This window comes from Pezoporus flaviventris, unplaced genomic scaffold, assembly GCF_033815535.1.
Source record: "Pezoporus flaviventris isolate CSIRO_AGI_PZ_B2104156 unplaced genomic scaffold, CSIRO_AGI_Pfla_v1 ptg000027l, whole genome shotgun sequence".
Taxonomy (NCBI): Eukaryota; Metazoa; Chordata; class Aves; order Psittaciformes; family Psittacidae; genus Pezoporus; species Pezoporus flaviventris.
The window spans coordinates 1385242-1402860 of NW_026892575.1; the positions used below are offsets into that span (position 1 = coordinate 1385242).

The 17619-nt window shown below is 36.1% G+C and overlaps 1 protein-coding gene across 3 annotated transcripts in view; it reads right to left on the bottom strand.

The window, feature by feature from the left end:
- Positions 1 to 17619, bottom strand: part of CDH8 (cadherin 8) — a 153350-nt gene that overhangs the window by 101048 nt on the left and 34683 nt on the right. The window contains exon 1 of one of the 3 annotated variants that reach the window (XM_061458463.1): positions 5372 to 5390. The exons of the other annotated variants lie outside the window; for them this stretch is intronic. The gene's annotated coding sequence lies outside the window, so the exon portion shown is untranslated. Of the gene's footprint in view, positions 1 to 5371; positions 5391 to 17619 lie in introns of those variants that run through there. 3 annotated transcript variants of the gene reach the window in all.

A 17619-nucleotide genomic window follows, 5' to 3' on the forward strand; every position in this document is an offset into this window, starting at 1 on the left:
GGTGAGGTGTTGTATTCTCTTCCCTCGCTATTTTCTCTTATCGTTGTCGGTGGTGGTAGCGGTGGTGATTTGTGTTGTGCATTAGTTACTGAACTGTTCTTATCTCAAACCCTGGGAGTTGCATTCTTTTCAATTCTCCTCTCCGTCCCTCTGGGAGCAGGGGGAGGGAAAGAAGGGGGGGAGTGAGTGAACGAGTTGCCTGACTGGGTTTAAACCACGAGAAAGTGCTACTTTGCAGTAAAAGAACAAATACATAAGCATGTTACTGATACTTAATTCTCCTGTTCCATAGATGCTTATAATATATTTAACAACATTTTCTTAAGAAGTATATGGTTCATAAGTACATGGCAGCAAAGGACTTAATTTATGGACAAAGGCCGGAAGCTCCAAGCTAGGTTGGAGATTTATGAGTCTCTTTGTGGAAACTGTCTCACCTGCCCTCAGTCAGCTACCTGGATAATCCACGTAGTAAAAACAAGTTTGCTCAGCACAATCGATTTCATGTTGAAGCCATATTTTCACCATCAGGAAAATACATAATGCACTTATTCCCTACCCCAAATTAGCAGAAAGCTTTTGACTGGCCTTTGTAGTAAGATGGGGCACTTCGAATTCTCTCCAGGTGTGGTGTTGATGCACAACTTCATACAGGGTAGGCCATATGTGATGCATCACCGAACAGAGGTTTTGTAACCCCGATTTCCTCGTATTAGTAAAAAAGCACAAATATACCAATAATTCACAAGAGGGGGAAATCTGCATATTATGAAAATAATCCCGGACATTTTTAATTAAGAAAAGAGAAGGTGGTATTATGTAGTCAAGTTTTTATTTGAGTTTATTAGAAAGTAATTAATTCATCCTCATATAATTACAAGGGAATTACCCCTTACTTGTTTCGAGGGAAAAGACATAATCTGCCCTTAAACCTTCATTTTAAAATTTACATAATTCTTCTCCCTCATAACTCTGCAATCTTTTCTAAGGGATTAACTTGCGCATCACTGATTTTCACTTGATGTTACACTGATACACACATAACACATCAACACTATTCTGATGCTTCAGGTTCTTCTATTTTTTCCCTACCTATGCCTCGCAATAAAATTCCTCATTTATGAGGCAGACCCCATTTAATGAATTTAAGAGACATAATTTTCATCTTTTATGACTCTTTTCCAAAACTGCTGGATTCTAAGAAGCTCTAGATCATTTTGTGAAAGTATGGAAGGATTCTGGTGACTTTCACAATGATTTATATATACCAGTGCTTTCAAAACTGTAATGTACCTTACTCATCATGTGCTCCTTTCTGTATGTGATATTGCAGAGATTTTTTTTCTAAAAATATCAACATCATTAGGTGTTACAGAAGGTTTTTGTGTGTATTGTTGATGTGCTCTGACACATAGTAGACAATGAGGACTTTTATTGACAACCCACAGTTTTAAAATAATTCATAATTAAACTATTATAGATTCATTTGAACACAATGCAGAATTAATAAAGTGAAGGTAATTTAAATTTAATGGAATCTTTCATTTTCTCCATGGATAGGCTGATCCCATCTTTAGTAATGGAAATTATAGCTGCACAATGGGGAAGAGGAAAAACAAATATTCTGCATTATTATTCAGAATAATAATTGGGGCACAGACTTGATTTACCTGACATTATGTCAGTACTTGGAACACTTTTAGAAAGGAAACAGACATGTCCATGGATGACAAAGGTTTCATTTAAATTATGAGAATCATGTAACTTGAAGCCTTTGGAGTAACTGTCAGAAGACATTACTACTCACACTTCTCAGCTGCAGTTTCATAACCATATTCAAAGAGAATTAAAGCAATGATACCCCAAACACTTTCATTTAAGACTGTAATCTCTGCTTTTGTCTGCCTCAGTTTCCTACCATGTTATTTGAGTATCTTTGATTCCAGATGGCTTCTTTTATGTTTCTGTTTATTCTTTGCTACTGCTTTTTTATTCTATTTGATTTGCTAATTTTGTCTCTGTTTATATTCATACTGCAACTGTGCACAAACTGCTTTTCATTGCCTACCTTTTGGTATCATCTTATAATACACTACAGGGAACTGTTGTTTAAAATCCAGAGACAAGGTTTGGATCTAACAATCTGCTCTAACTCACTGATTATGACCAAGTGATGCAAAAGGAAAGCTATGGAATGTGACTAAATCTGCTCTAAGACCTTTTTGGTTAGAGCAACACTGATCCTTTGTTTAAGTGTCACGTATCACCTCCCTCACCAGGCTGAATTAATGTTTTTTAATATTTATTTTCACTCAATGCCTTGTGAGGAAAAAAACATAACTATACTTGTTTTTACAGATGGGAGGAACAGAGGGAGAGAGAAACCCACATTAAGTCTCACAAAGAGCCACATTAAGAAAAATCATCCAGAGCATAGGACTACCCATACCCTTCCAAAACAGCTGTACGCATTTATCTCCAGTTAACCATAATATTAATTTTTAATTAGAATTGTCATCTATTGCCAGTTTCCAGGAAGCTGTTCCCCCTGCCAGCAGAACTCCCTAAGAGGGAGGAAACCGTGCCCCCCAACACAAAGTTTCCCTCAGATGCAGGTCTTCCTCAAACCCACAATCCCACGTTCACCTTCAGTGATTGTGATGGCAACAAAGACAAGGTATAATGTTTCTACTGTCTGCTATCTTCATTCCAAAGCATGGTCTTAGGTTGCTTTTTCTTTATATATTTCTTATATACCTTGCTTCTTCTGAATCCTTATGTTAAGCCAGATGACAGCTAAACCTTTCTGTTTTCCTAGTTCTGGCCTTGGCCTTTTCCATTTGGGAATACCATCTGTCTTCCCTTCTGTCCTGAGAACAACCCCACCACATACAACCTGTATCCCACCGCAGCTTGGATTGCCGCCTTCAGTCACCGCTTTCTGTAGCTATTTAATGCCCAAGTGTCCTATGTCAAGTGGCCTCAGATGGCTGGCACCTTTTTGTAGTTGGCTTTGTGCCTAGCTTGGAGTTCATGTAACTATTTCTGAACCCAGACTGCTGCTCCTTTCTTGTGTTCCAGCAGACACTGCTCCTGTGAAAAGGTCTTGAAATTTTAACCTAAATGTTTCTGATACTTAGAAACATGCAATGAAATTGTGTCATACTGACAAAGAGGAATTCTTTCCCATCTCATTTGCTTCTCCATTATTTCCTTTGTACTGTACTGTGGTTCACCACAGGACATCTGAAAGCTGGGTATAGAGAGACTCAAAAATTGCATGCAGTTTTAGTCCTGCAAAACATATTCCCTCTTCTGTATCCTTTTAGGGAGAAAAAGTATCTGTTTGTCATTGCTTACTCTTTGGGGTCAAGCACTTATATTAACAATTCCAGTGCTTCATGCAGAATAATTAACAGTGCCTCCTGCACTTGTCACTGTTTCCCAACTCAGTGAAATAATTGTAAAGCCGTTTGCTCACTCCTCCATCTTGTCAGTCTTGGACACAAACTACACTGTAGTTTCTACTACCTGCAAGATTGTGTGAAGTCTCCAAACATGACTTCAGAAGAGTGTTCCCTTTTGGCTGTCAGTTTCGACTGCCAGGAGAGTCTGTCTTGCTGCTCCTTCCTCTATATAAACAGAAGATGGGTAAGTCTGTAAAAAAACATAAACCATGGGAATTTCCTACTGAAAGAGCTAGACAGCAGTTCAGCAGTTTGTATGTATCAAATCCTTCTCTTCTGTTCCTTTAATCATCATCATCACCTTATTCAGAGTGTTCTGAGCTTTTCCTTCCATGTTGGTTGAGCTGGATTTTTTCTTTCCTCTTTAAAAGCTTATTATAACTTGCCAGGCTTCATTCTCAGGCACAGAGTACATTGCACTTGAGCACTAAGACCTCTTTGTGTTTTTCAAATTATTTTCTCCAGTGAATGTCAGAGTAATACCTTACAATACATACACTTAGGATTGCAGAATAGGAATAAAAAAGTTAATCACTACATACTCTCAGCAGTAATTTGATGGTTGCTTACAAAATCTATCAAAATTAAACAAGCTATAGCCTAGATCAGTGAAGGCAGAAAAAAGTACAATAGGCCAGTGTGGTCAAAGATGACAGGATATTTCTATTTATTTATTTAAGTTGTCATGATTTTACAACCCTTCAAGGCTCTGCTTTCACCACCCTGGCTTCTGATCATGCTTTGCTCATAAGGATTAGGAGGATCCTAGTGATTATAAATTTAAGCTGTCTTACTTCTTAACAAAAGAATTTCAAATCCATGCAGAATTCATTCTGTTATTGAATAATATTTCATAAAACAAACCTTAAAGCATTAAAATACCTTTTTCTTAAGGTAATTTTTCAAACTTAAGATGACTGCTTAGCATACTTTGGTGTCTGAACATAAGGAAGTAAGTACTATCTGAAACCGCATAATGTGTAAAGCTGGCAGTGCAAATAGAAAGCTCTTTTCTAGCAATTGGCTGTCAAACACATCTACAGTGCAGAAATATAAACATCAGCTATGCAGCCAGCTTTGGGCTAAAATTGAAAACTGTTAAGAAGGTAACTGAGTGAAATAGAGAACTGCAAAATTAAATTCTGAGTTACGTACATATTGATTATCTTATAAACTATGTGCTTACATGTGATAATATAATTTACTTTTAGTGTACTTACACTAACCTGTGAACTGTGCACATGGGTACAGTATAAATTTTTTCTTACTAAAAAGTATTTTTCATGTTACTTGGAATGTGAAAACAAACGTAGCTAGGAAATGATACAAAGTAATTCCTCATGAGATGTCAAATAAAACATTAGTTCTTCAGAGTCACTATATTTGCAGTTACATAGTAACATCAGAATGTCATACATCAGAATAAACAGATATACCATGAGAATAATTTGATTATTTCCCCCCATTTTCTTGCAGTTAGATATTTATTAGGGATAACTCGTGCAGAATTGTGAGTTATTCAGAAAAACCTGGTTGAAACTAGTTATTATGATTTCACGCAGTTTCACAAGAAATTATTTGCCACATCACTTTTGTGGTTTTCAAAGCTTCCTAATGTAATTTCCCATGCATTTCCACTAAGTCATGCATTCCTGTGAATTTCTTACAAACCTACTTGCAATGGTTATGTCTCTCATAATGCGATCAATTTGCAATACCATTAGATTTGAGATATTTTTTAAACCACTAGAGATAGAACATAGCTTCTGCCTTTGATAATGCTTTTCTGGAAGAATTGACAAAGGAGAGGAGAACACAAACCATTACAGAGAAACAATATTAAATATGCAGAAATAAGCAACTGTGCTCACTTCAGCAGGGTCTGATACTTAGTAATGTATTACCTCTGATTCTCCAGCTTCTTAATGAGTCCTGCAGCCCCCCTCTCAGTACATATGGAGACTAGAATTTCAGTGAAAATCATTACCATTTTTGGCACATCAGGTAACCTGTTTCCAAAGAGGGAAAAACAGCAGTACTATGATTATAAGTGTGGGCACTGTTTGGAGTCATTTGCTGTGAACACCTAACCTACCTGTGATTTCAAACATCCAAAATATGGGGTCAATGTTTCATCAAAAGAGAAACTCTGTCTTAGCATGAATACAGACAAATTGTATACAAATGAGTATCACAAAAGCTGCAAGTGTGTAACATATGTCAATCTCCAAACAGCCAGAATCCATACAGACTTCATAATGACTTAGTCTAGACCTTTATCCAAATCATCTGAGCTCATGGTGAAGACTACTGTGGGAGGCTGCAGGAGACATCTGCACTAATTTAATGATGGTTGAATCATTGTCATTTTTTTCTACCCACACAAGCTTGGTAGTGCTCCTATCACTCTGTGAGCATGGAACAGCCAAAACCCCATATGGTCCTCTCCCCATTCAGCTGTTCTTTGCATTTCTCTAATGGGACATTCTTCTGTGACCAGCTATCCTGAATTTTATCTTTTAGGACTGTGAGTAGCAGAGAAGATGCACAATACATACTAGACTGAAGTTAAGAGGCAAAGAAACATTATGATTTGTCAGGACCTCTTTTCAAATTATATGAGTATTCTTCCTCCTTCAAAGAACTGTTTCTTAGGTTGCCCACTAGGGAACATAATGGCCATGAAAGGAAGGAGGGAGCAAAGGAGGGAAATATGCATGAGGGAGATCTTTGAAGACCCCCAAGGACTCTGATGAGGTTTCTTTAATAAAACAAGTTCAGGTACGTATTTGGAAAGGCTCAGAAAAAAACAAGCAAGCAAACAAACAAACAAAACTCAACTTTAAAAATATGAGAAAGAGGTACCACATTGAGAACTGCAGTTTCTAAATGATCCAAATGTTAGCCTAGATACAAGAACAACACAAAATCGAGGTATTTATGTACATTCCTACTTTTTATCTGAAAGAAGTCTACTGAGATAGATAACTAAATAACAGCTGGTTACCTGGTCAGCTGACAACCGCAGAGCCAGTACTCATCTATAAATAATGATTACTAATTACTTGTATTACAATAACACATAGAGGTACTTGTAGACACAAGGGCTTTGTTACACTGTAGGGTGTAATGCATTGAGCTTACTTCATTGTCTTCTGCTTATGGTGAAATATCAAGTGGCTCTTTTTCCTCTTGCCTTTTTCTGAAAAAGGGACAAGGAAGAATGAACCCAGAAAACATAATTTTATAAATTAGTTTCTAAGACATTGGCTAATTTCTACAATTACCACCTATGGATTCAGTACATCTCAAACTCATGGAAAAAAATGAGGTTGAATTCTCAAAAAAATTCTAGTCCTAAAATGATTATTTTTTACATTTTTTTTAATGCAAATAGTTTTAGGATCTGATGTAAAACCCAGGAGTGTCTGTCTCAAATTTCAAGGGACACTGGATAAAACTCCTTTTTGTAACATACACAGAGCCGCAAAGAAAGCCATAGAACCAAAGACACACCCCCAAAAAGAAAAACAAAAAATCACAACTGACATCTAGTTGTTAATTTATATTATGACTCCATAATTTATAGTCCAGTTAAACTCAGAATTTACCATTAGCTTACACTTTTTTACACTTTTCTGATAACCAACAGATCAGGTGTAGCAGACTTTCATGCAAACTAAATAATGAGATTAACAATTGTCTGACTGTGAGATAATAAAGTGTTGAAAATAGCAAGACCCTGGAGTAAAATATTTGAGATTATTTATCAAGTCAGTAAAGCTGCCTTTTCACATTTACTCAGGATATAGGAGATGGAATATTTTGTTTGCCTATGGAGATGGGATCACTGGGTATGTAAATGGACATTGATGGCAAAGTTAACTGAAAAGATAATCTGCTGTATGATGTTCTTCAACAAAATATTAGCAGGATAAAAGCTGTTGCTCAGTTCTGTTATAGATATTGTGACACAAAACCTGATATGTATCTTGGCTTATCAGATGTTAACTCTTTTTGACAAATTTGGCTGTTAAAAAAACACAATCACAGCATGACTAAGCCCAATCTTTTTTTTCCACCATACTGGAAATCAAAGCCATATTAAATATCTCAGCACTGACCACCTTCATTTTCTGAGCTTCTGGACCATAGCTCCCTATATCAGCTCTGCCAACCCCACCAATAGGCAGCTTTTCTCAAAAGCCCACAGGACAAGAATGCCTAGTTTTCTCCACTCTGGTGTATAACTGCTTCTGACCAGCATCAGTGTTAGCAAGGTGGCTAAATGGGGAAAACTCCATGGGTTCTCCAGTCTCCTCTTTTGCTGAATGTTACATGAATTCCAACCATTCTCTAGACCAGAAGATAATGTATATTTGTAAAAAAGGATAGAAGATAGTAGGAAAATTGTATAATATATAGCATACCAAGTCTTGATAGCTTACAAAAGAACTTCAGTATAAGAGTTAAATAGTTAGAAGTCTGACATCTGTCCTTTGTCAATAAAAAGGAATGAGGTTATGCAGATTAGGTGATGAATAATAGAGAAGATGCAAAAGGACTGTAAAAAGCCTTCATCTAAAGTATGATATATTGTCACACAAAAAAATAAATCCTCATATTTCAGCTTTCTTCTATCTGCTGAGATACAGTTCCAATCTGATAGTGGTAGTGAAAGTCAAAAACCAAACATCAGCCAGTTTGGAGGATGAAAACAACCAAGAAATAGAAATACCTAAAGTAAACAAATGGGAAAGTGGGAAGAAACAAAAGGAAGTAACTACCAAGCATATGGCTCCTAAAAAAACATGCAGGAAAAAAGTTACATGAATGTTAGGCAATTTAAATGTTGCCATAGAAAATGAAGCTGAGAAAATTTAACTTCCAGATGCCAGTTTATTGGTTACAAGATGGCTGGGGTTTTTTTTTTGTTGTTGTTTATTTGTTTATTTGTTTTAAAAGACAAACCAATCACAGCCTTCCAAGTACCTAAAGCAAAGAGGAACCCCCCCCCCCCAATAATCTATGTACACTTCGATAATATTCATTTCAAGGGTTACCTGGAGAGTTTTACATTTGGTAAATGCTTTTTCTTTCCTTTTCATGTTCTTGTCTGCAAGAGATTTGACAATAAGTGAATTTTTAAGTCTGTGTGGAGAAACACCGGAGAAGCAGTCCCTCACCATCAAAGAGATGGGGGTTTGCTCGATGGGAAGAAGTTCTTCCAACAAATATGCACAAGGAAAAATTAGAACAGCAGCTAGTTAAAATCCAGGAGAATAAGAGAAATTACATTCCTAGAAGGTGGTCCACAAGCTGTTCGCAAAGATAACATAAATTTCAATGGCTCCCTTGACTGCAGACCATAGCTAAATGAATGGATATAAAAGACAAGATCAATAGAAAGCCCCTGAGTTTGTTTAGTTGGTTGTTTGTTGGGTTTGTTTTTTTTCCACCCAGAAGTAATACCTGATTTGGATCTCATTATATTCAATACTGAGTGTATTTCTTTGTTAATAATACTACCAAACCTTATTTATTCTCTATAGAATCTTACTGCCAAGCTCATTTCTTCTCCCTCCCTGTGGCTAAATCTCTCTTCTGGCCTGATTTTCTTCTGGAAGTGACAGTTTATATTGATAGCCCAAGCAAAGAGAGTCATCATCAAACTGGCCACATCATTCAGCCCTAGGGTGCAATGCTGAGAGTGATCACACACCCTCAGTACCAGCAATTCACTCAGAGCTTTGCACAAACTCAAGATAACCTTTTAATTGTCTTCCTGCAATCAAGGTAATGTTATCTTCATCTAAACATTAATACATGGACATCATGCACATTGCTCCACAATCATATCATCACAGTAACTGAATGAGCAACACCACTGCCAAGCAAAAATTAATTTTTCTTCCATTTCTGCTTGTGGGGAAGCAGTCACAGAAACAGAGAGGCCCAATAATCAGAACAGAGTAGTTGAAGGTCCTAGAGACAGCTTCTTGACATCACTAAGCAGTACACACGGCGGCATATATTTTTTTATCAACGATTTTTTGTAAATGAATAATGGTTTAGTGACACTCACTTCAACCATTCACCTGCATATTACTGAAAAATTATTTAGGAAACAAATACAGGTTTGAGAAAAGGCCAGTGCAGTATTTTTTTTTCTGAAAGTTTCTGGACCAGAGTGCTTCAATGTCATCTTACATTCAAAAACTTTTTGTGTTTATATATGCATTAACTTCATTCTTTTAAAGGAATTAACTTTTTAATATGTTTGAAATGTAAATCAAATGCTTTTTTTTAAACTAATTTCATTTGTTATCACATGAGGGGTTCTTTTTTCATACAATAAAAATACCATGCCTATCCCAAAACATTTCTTGATATTCCAAAAATTTATATTTGGAGTGACATAAAAGTATCTTTTCCCCCCAACGTTTCCAAACTGCGCCAGAAATGAAAATCTGTTACTCATCACAGAAAGAGCACTCAAGTTCTAGGAGAATTAAACTTTTATTTGCTTTAAAAGCAAAACCATTCCTGCTGCCTACACAAATCCTGCAATTAAACCTCTACTTCCAACAAAAATAAAGCAATTTCATTCCCTTTGTTTACCGTAATTTATTTTTTTTCCTTATTAGAACCAGCTTTATTTTAATGTTTTAGTGTTTTTTATGCTATGACTCATACACATTCTGTAGATATTAGAACAGCTTTCTGCCTTGCCTTTACTTCTGCAGCAACACAAACATAATTAAAACATATTTGCTGTGATTATATTTCAGCATATATAGATCAACATGTATTTTGCTCTTAGGTATAGAATCCCTATTGTTCACGTAATTGCTATGAAGAAATAATGCAAATGAGCCTGCTGGAGACAATTATTGGACTTTCTTCTTAACTTTATAATCTTCTAAACAAGAATTGGCATTCCACTCAGGGGCGGACAGCAAACACTCATTTTATTGAATGCTTTAAAGACTTCAAATTAACAGAAGCTAAGCAACCATTGTAATCACTCATCCAGTACATATTAATACATCTCTAAAATCAGATCTTAGATTGTGCTCTAGAATTACACAGATCAAGATATCTCTGATTAGTATCTGTTAACAAACAAATTTAAGTATTCTGCTTCTGTGATAAAGGACATCACATCTATGACTTGGCAGCTGCCTGCACGATTTGAATAAGCAATCACAGCAGGATGAGTTAAGACTGGAGTAAAATCCACATTTACAGAACCTGCTGAGAGTACTTCTTAACTTGTTTAGGATGTAGAAAGACCTTTAAATTATTCAAACTTTTTTTGCAGTTTGTAATGAAAGTCACTGAACTATATTACATCCACATACTATGTTTTCCTAAATAAGCTCCCTCTTATTCCCAGTGACAGAATTCCCCAGCATTAAATAGTTTTACCCCAGTAAACATGCTTTATTACTTACATACACGTTGTCATGGTTCAAAAGAACATGGAGACACAAGGCACTGCAGAAATTTACCTCTGAAACGGACAGTCACAATCAACCCCTGCCACTAGCACAACTGGCAGTATTCAGAGACAGGCAAGTGGCAAGTTCATCCCACAGTGTCAAAATCTCAGATGTTCAAACTAATTTCCCAGGTTTTGCTTTCTACCCTTTTCCTAGCATGCCTTTTCTTCACATTATTTGGGGTACTGTGCATAAGGGAATATCCTGCTGCATTACCCAGTAATAATAGGAGTCTTTTCCTAATGATTTCTTCCTGCTCGCATTTCACAGATCCTAACTTGGCCAAAATATTTTGGAACCCAAGTTTCACCATCCAAACCCAATCATTCCTGTGCATAGCCTTTTGTGTTACTGCTTTGAGTATATTTTACTAGCAAATGAATTAGGCTGAGTTTGTTGTGTCTTTTGGTTATCTCCAGCTCTAATTTTTGAGGCTACTTTCAAATGATGTATTTGTGATGCAGTTCGTATTTTTGCCCTTTCAGAAACTGCAGTCAAAAGAAAGAATACCAACTCTCTTCTAAATGCACCATGATGTCTAGATTATGTACAAACTATCAAAAATGGAGATATAGAAATAAAATAAAAACCAATGTAAAAAACCTGCTGGTTTTATCTATGCTGCACTAGTAGATGCTCCCATAATTTCAAATGCAAAAGTGTACTTAGATATCTCACTATGCTATGTAGAAGCAAATTTTTGTCTATCCCTATGCTGAAGAGAAATCCAATGTTACAATTACTCCAGCATTCTAAGAATCTCCTCAAATGCCTGTATCGATAAAGTTGCTCTGCGATGCTAAAATCTGCTTGATATTTTAGTGACTTATTTCAAGGAAGGGAACGGGGGAAGAACTCAAATTATATTTGTTCATATGAAAAAAAAACATTTTTGAGGAAACTAAAATAAAACTTCAAGAGCCTTAATATACTTTTCTTTTTTTGGTGCCTCCTTTTATTATAAAAAATGGAAAGGAATTTTTATTTGATACATATCTGAACTCCTTCAGGTTCAGTAGTGCAGGAGTTTGAATTAAGCTAGCATTATTTTTGAAAGGCTAAGAAGTGCAACCATAGTTTAGCTCTGTTCAACTAAGCAGTGCCTGTGCTTTGAAATGACAGGAGCCTTTAAGTGCAAAGCATTAAATAAGCTGCTGATGATGAAACTAGCCACATCTGCAGTTACTTAGATCCAATTCAATTCAGTCCTATTATGCCACAAATCTCATATATTCTTGTACGCTTTAAAACAGTATTACTGTGAGGTAGTAAATAATGAACTTGCACAGATAATGAGACTTAATGCAAAAAGGAGAAGAAAACCCACAACCCTGTAATATTATTTCTTGGTTCCTGCTCCACGAGAATGTAAGTTGTTACCACCATAATAAATTATTTATTATGAACTTAAAAATCCCAAAGAATTTTACTGAGTTATTAATTAGAAATTTCCCCTTTTACATGGAAAGAGGTTTTAATTTCCAACATAAATTCAACCAGAAAAGAAGGCTATTGTGTGTTAAACATTACCTTGTTTTACATTTGGCTAAGATCAGGCCCTGTACATAGAGGAAAAACAGCAACAGTAGGATTACCCTGCATTCAGTCTCCCCTATGTTAGGAACTCGGATGAAATATGGAATGTGGGCTACTACCAATTATAGTTAACTTTCCAGGGAAAAAAAACAGATTGTTGGGACCAATTCCCCCACCCCTGAAGCTGAAGGTCATTGGAATTAAATACATTGATTGGATATCTTCTTTGTAGGGAGCTAAAAAGCTCTCTGTGCATAATACCAGAAAATAAATGGAATAGGAAGTGCTACAAGTTTGTCACCTAAGGATTCCCAAATACCAGAGCAATCAGGACAGAAATGAACCCACACTATCATACCGGTTGAATCAGCTGAGTAAATGTCTTTAGCAATCTGTCTGTCATAGTATAGCCCAGCTGCATTTTACCCTCCTTGCGGATGCAAATTGACAATATGAACTCCAAACACAATTGGCCCTGCCGTGCCCTTATCAAAGTCAATTCTGCAGTGCCAACAAGGTTTTTAATTAAAACAAATAAACAGTAAGATTAAAATGTAAGTTACAAAAAAACCAAAACAAAACCATTCAGGTAATTCCATGTTGGTTAAACTTTTTTTTTATGCAGCATACAGGTAATTTAGTATTTCAAACCGATTTTGCAAATAGATTAGATGTTAAAATTGTTAAGCAAATAATTTCAGGAGAAAACCACTCTGGGGTACAGTCATTGGAAGAGGTCATATACACAAAACTAAGCTTTGCCCAATTGATTTCTAATTATAAAATCCAAGGCTCTAGAGTTTGTGGTTAATAGTCCTTCCCTTTAGGCTGAAAAATAAACTTCCAGCGCGTGCCCACACACAAATACGCATAAACTGCTCCTCATTGTTTAACTAAGCAAGTGTGTGTCCTGGAACTGTTCAGCTAAGAATGAATTCGATGATGCCTCACTGAAGGCTGTCTATGGAATTAAGTCTACAATGCCTCACTGATGGCCAGCTGTGATACAGCAAACTGTTCCTTATAATAAAGCTACAATAATATCTGTTTGGGGAAAAAAAAAAGCCACAGGCAGATTCTACAAGGGCTGAATGAATTTAAATGCCCATATTGTATAGTTACATAGTTTTATATTTTCCTGTATAAAAAGATAGAAAGATAGTAGCTAGGAATTTCATATATTTAATTAATTCCTTCTTCAGCACCAAGTGTAGACTGCCAGGACATAGGAATCTCTTGTCTCATTTCATCTTCGTATGAAATTGCACAATTCTTTGGATAAAAGAAAGACAAAGAGTTTAGTTCTAATTATTAAGTGGGCTCAACATCTGACTACATTCGGGACCTTCACCATAAACTAAAGTGGCTTGAAAGTGAGTATATTTTATCTATAATAGAAACAAATTTAGAAAATTCTTAGTTAATCTATATTTAAAGTTATATGTAATCTATAATTAAGACCTGTCTGTCTGTTTCACGCAACAGCTGTGTTCAGCATACACACACTGTACTTTGGAAATTGATGATTTCTCCTGAGTTCATAATCTTATAATAAAATGCTAGGACATTCATAAACACTGTGCATCTTTTTCTTGGGGAATCTAAATTCTGTGCTGTGCTGTGTGATTACTGAAATAATAATAAATTACTACTCCTTATGACAAGAAGAGAAGAACTGTGATCTATGTAACTTGTCATCTCCATCACTGATATTTACAAATGAATGCATCTAATGATTTGGCTGCTAGAAATTTCACCCTGTAATATTTGCTAAAACGTATTAGTCATCTTCATTATTTTTCTCTCTAAAGCATTAAAAAAAAATCACAAGAAAATTGCTTTTAAAAAGAAAAATACTGTCTTAATAAATTATTACTTTCAATTCTCGGGTTGATTTTCTGCTGCATTATTCCACTTGCACATCTGAGAGTCAGCAGAGCAGAGATTACATTTCTTGAAGAAACAGGTTTTTCTTTGCTCTGCTCCAGTCCCCTTATCACCCATTCAAAGTTACACAAAGTAATCTGGAAAAAAGTGCCATGAATTTGGTTGCATATATCTGAGTAACAGGTTTTTAATCATGTATTGCTAGTAGACCAGCTTGCAAGCCAGCAGTCAAATTTTGTGGTGGCATCGCCCACAGATGTTTCACAGAAAGTGAGACACAGGGAGTTGTCAACCCACTGTGAATCAATTTATTCATTCTCACCAACTCTCCAGTCAATTTCATCCTTCAAGGTGCAAATTAGAAATACAGATGTATTCTCTGAAACGCTTTCCAGAGTCAGGTTTTTAAAGCAAGTTTAGAGCCCGCTGGCTCTCATCCACTGTAGTACCAGTTTAACACTGGAGGAATACTTCTGCAGGGAGCCACATCCCCACCTTTGAAAAGTGAACTTCATAAACACGTATTTATATCAGTTATTATGTCCTGCAGATCCAAAGTCCTAAGACTTCATAGCCACAGTCAGGAATTGGCAAAACGCCTTTTGACTTTCTGCCACTTCTACCACAAGCAGCAAGCGTAAAGCTCTAAGACTATGCCATTGCCTTAAACTTTGTGTTTGACATTGTTAGTACTGGGGACCAGAGTCTGGAGGACAGCAACTACCCGAGACTGCCTCACAAATGAGAAGGAACTTTAGTACTTGGAGTTTTATCTGTATAGAATAGTCATCTGCATTAGATCTTGCACTAATTCAACATATATTCTATCTGCAACAACCTGGAATTTAAAATAAAAGGAAAATGGAAGCTGAATCAATAAACTATGTAATAAAGTCATTAGAGATCTGTGAAGTGATGAAAGAAAGAATGAACAATGGTACGTTATGCCTCTTGCATATACTCTGAGCACTGCTCAGTGGAGCTTTGTTTTCGTAATTTGTTAGTATTTGTTGTGAGAACTTGCACCAGTCAACAGATAAATAAAACGATAAAAGTCTGTTGGGTTTTCTACTATCCTAATATATATTTTTCTTTCTAACACTGCAAAGTGATACAAGTGATGGTACTGTATTAGTTTGACTGATAGAACGCAGATGAAATTTACTTGCCTGATTATGCCTCACTTTGGCCTAGCCGTAAGCACAGCGAAGAACTGGAAAGTAACCCCAGTAGGCTGCTCTGTTATTCTGGGCTATCGGTTGCAACACTGATTTCTCTTGATAATGTATTGCAGAGGATGAGAACAGAAGACTATGTGAGTAAGAAGCAGCGGTGAATATGTTTCATTCACAATAAACTCACTACCTTTTTTATTTAGACTGTTTGGAGCAAAGTATGCCATTGTAGCTCAGAGATAGATACTGCTAAAATTTGTATTAATCATAGAGTAGTTAGGGTTGGAAAGGACCTTAAGATCATCTAGTTCCAACCCCCTAGCCATGGGCAGGGACACCTCACACTAAACCATGCCACCCAAGGCTTCGTCCAACCTGAATCTAAATAATACTATTCTGGATTTTGAAATATGACTATAGCTGACAAAATATGATTTCCTACCAGTCACAATGACAGCCCTATCTCCTTATTTTCTTATTCAGCCTTTGTTTTAATAGGCAGATACTAATGATTCATAGTTACATAAATGTAAATACCAAAGATTCCATTTTAATCAGGATACATGAAAAGAGAAAAAATGTTTAGAAGTGTAGTGACAAAGCAGTACTTCATGGAAGTAAAAAGTCATACACATATACACAGTTTACATGTTTCTTATTATCAGTGAATTCTTCACTTGCTTTTGCAAATAGCTGTAGGATAGTGACTCAACCAGGGTGAGCATCAGCCAAATCCAACCAAAGGAGGAAAAACAATGCATACATATTTTATATTGCTTATCGCAGAAGAATGAACACTACTCTGACCAAGACTTTTTGAAGAGTATGAAAAAGCTGCTTTGGGGTGCTCTATGAATGACTGTTTCCTATTAAGTTACAGAAAAACTTGCAATGGACTCTTCTGTCTCCTGGGAAACTTTAAAAGCTTAAATAGAATTTCAATAATATTTTGCCAATAGTATAAAATTGTTGCTATAAACCTAACTGCAGATGCATAGATTATATTTAAGCCACATTTTTTAAAACAAAAGTAAAACAAAATCACTTATGAAGGGTTAGCTTTTATCCAAATTAATAGGGCAGTGCATGCAGCTGGTTGACTTATGGTTAATGTGGTACTTTTCAGAGCTTTTAACACACTTTGCTGATTGTTTGCTCAAGGCATATGGTTTGAATGATCTGGGCAGTCCACAGTACAGCTGGCAGACTAGATATCAAAACCTGGCAATAAGCCTCAGAGTTATGTGTGAGTAGGTATCAAATTTGCCTGAATTTTATGTTATCATTTCTACACTATTAGTGTAAATTTGAAGTCACTTCCGATTCTACTACAACAGATGCCACTACTTCCAATCCTGCAGCAATTAGTTGTAGCTGACCCATGTTATGGAAGAAGGGTCTTAAAAGGGTAGAAGCATTTTTCTAGGGCAAAATAATTATGAAAAGCTTTCATTAAACAAACCCAGTATTTTCAAAATGGGCAAGCATAATTTTCTCTAGTGCACAGATTGGAAAACCGTGACAGGTGCTATTCTAAATACACATTCATTTCAATCAAGCAAAGAACAGGAAGGTTTGGCAGCTTGTCTTGTTTTCACTATTACCTCCCATAACCTAAGTCAATGGTTTCAGCCTTAGCTCTGAAATTCAGGAAGGTCTAACAAAAATCTCCAGCAGTATCTGACTACAATTTTTATATTAATTTAATAAATGAAACATCATTTTTAGACTCTCAGCATAATAAACTCTCATTTGCACTGACTAGATTCATAAATTCATGCTGTTAAAAACTGTTTTCAACAGAAATGGAACAGCCTCCCATGGTGTCCATTCATATTCCAGATCTGAACTGCAGGAGGTGTTTGCTAGTCACAAGTGTTCAGTTATTATTACAGAGTTTCCTCTATTGCTGCTTGAAAAGCCAATATAGATACTAAGAGTGACTCTCTCATCTCAGGGTACATACAACTGAGTATTTCTGAGTATATATTCACAGTTTTTCAGTGAAGTGCATCACATTTTTATGCCACATGAGCTCGATGCAATGAA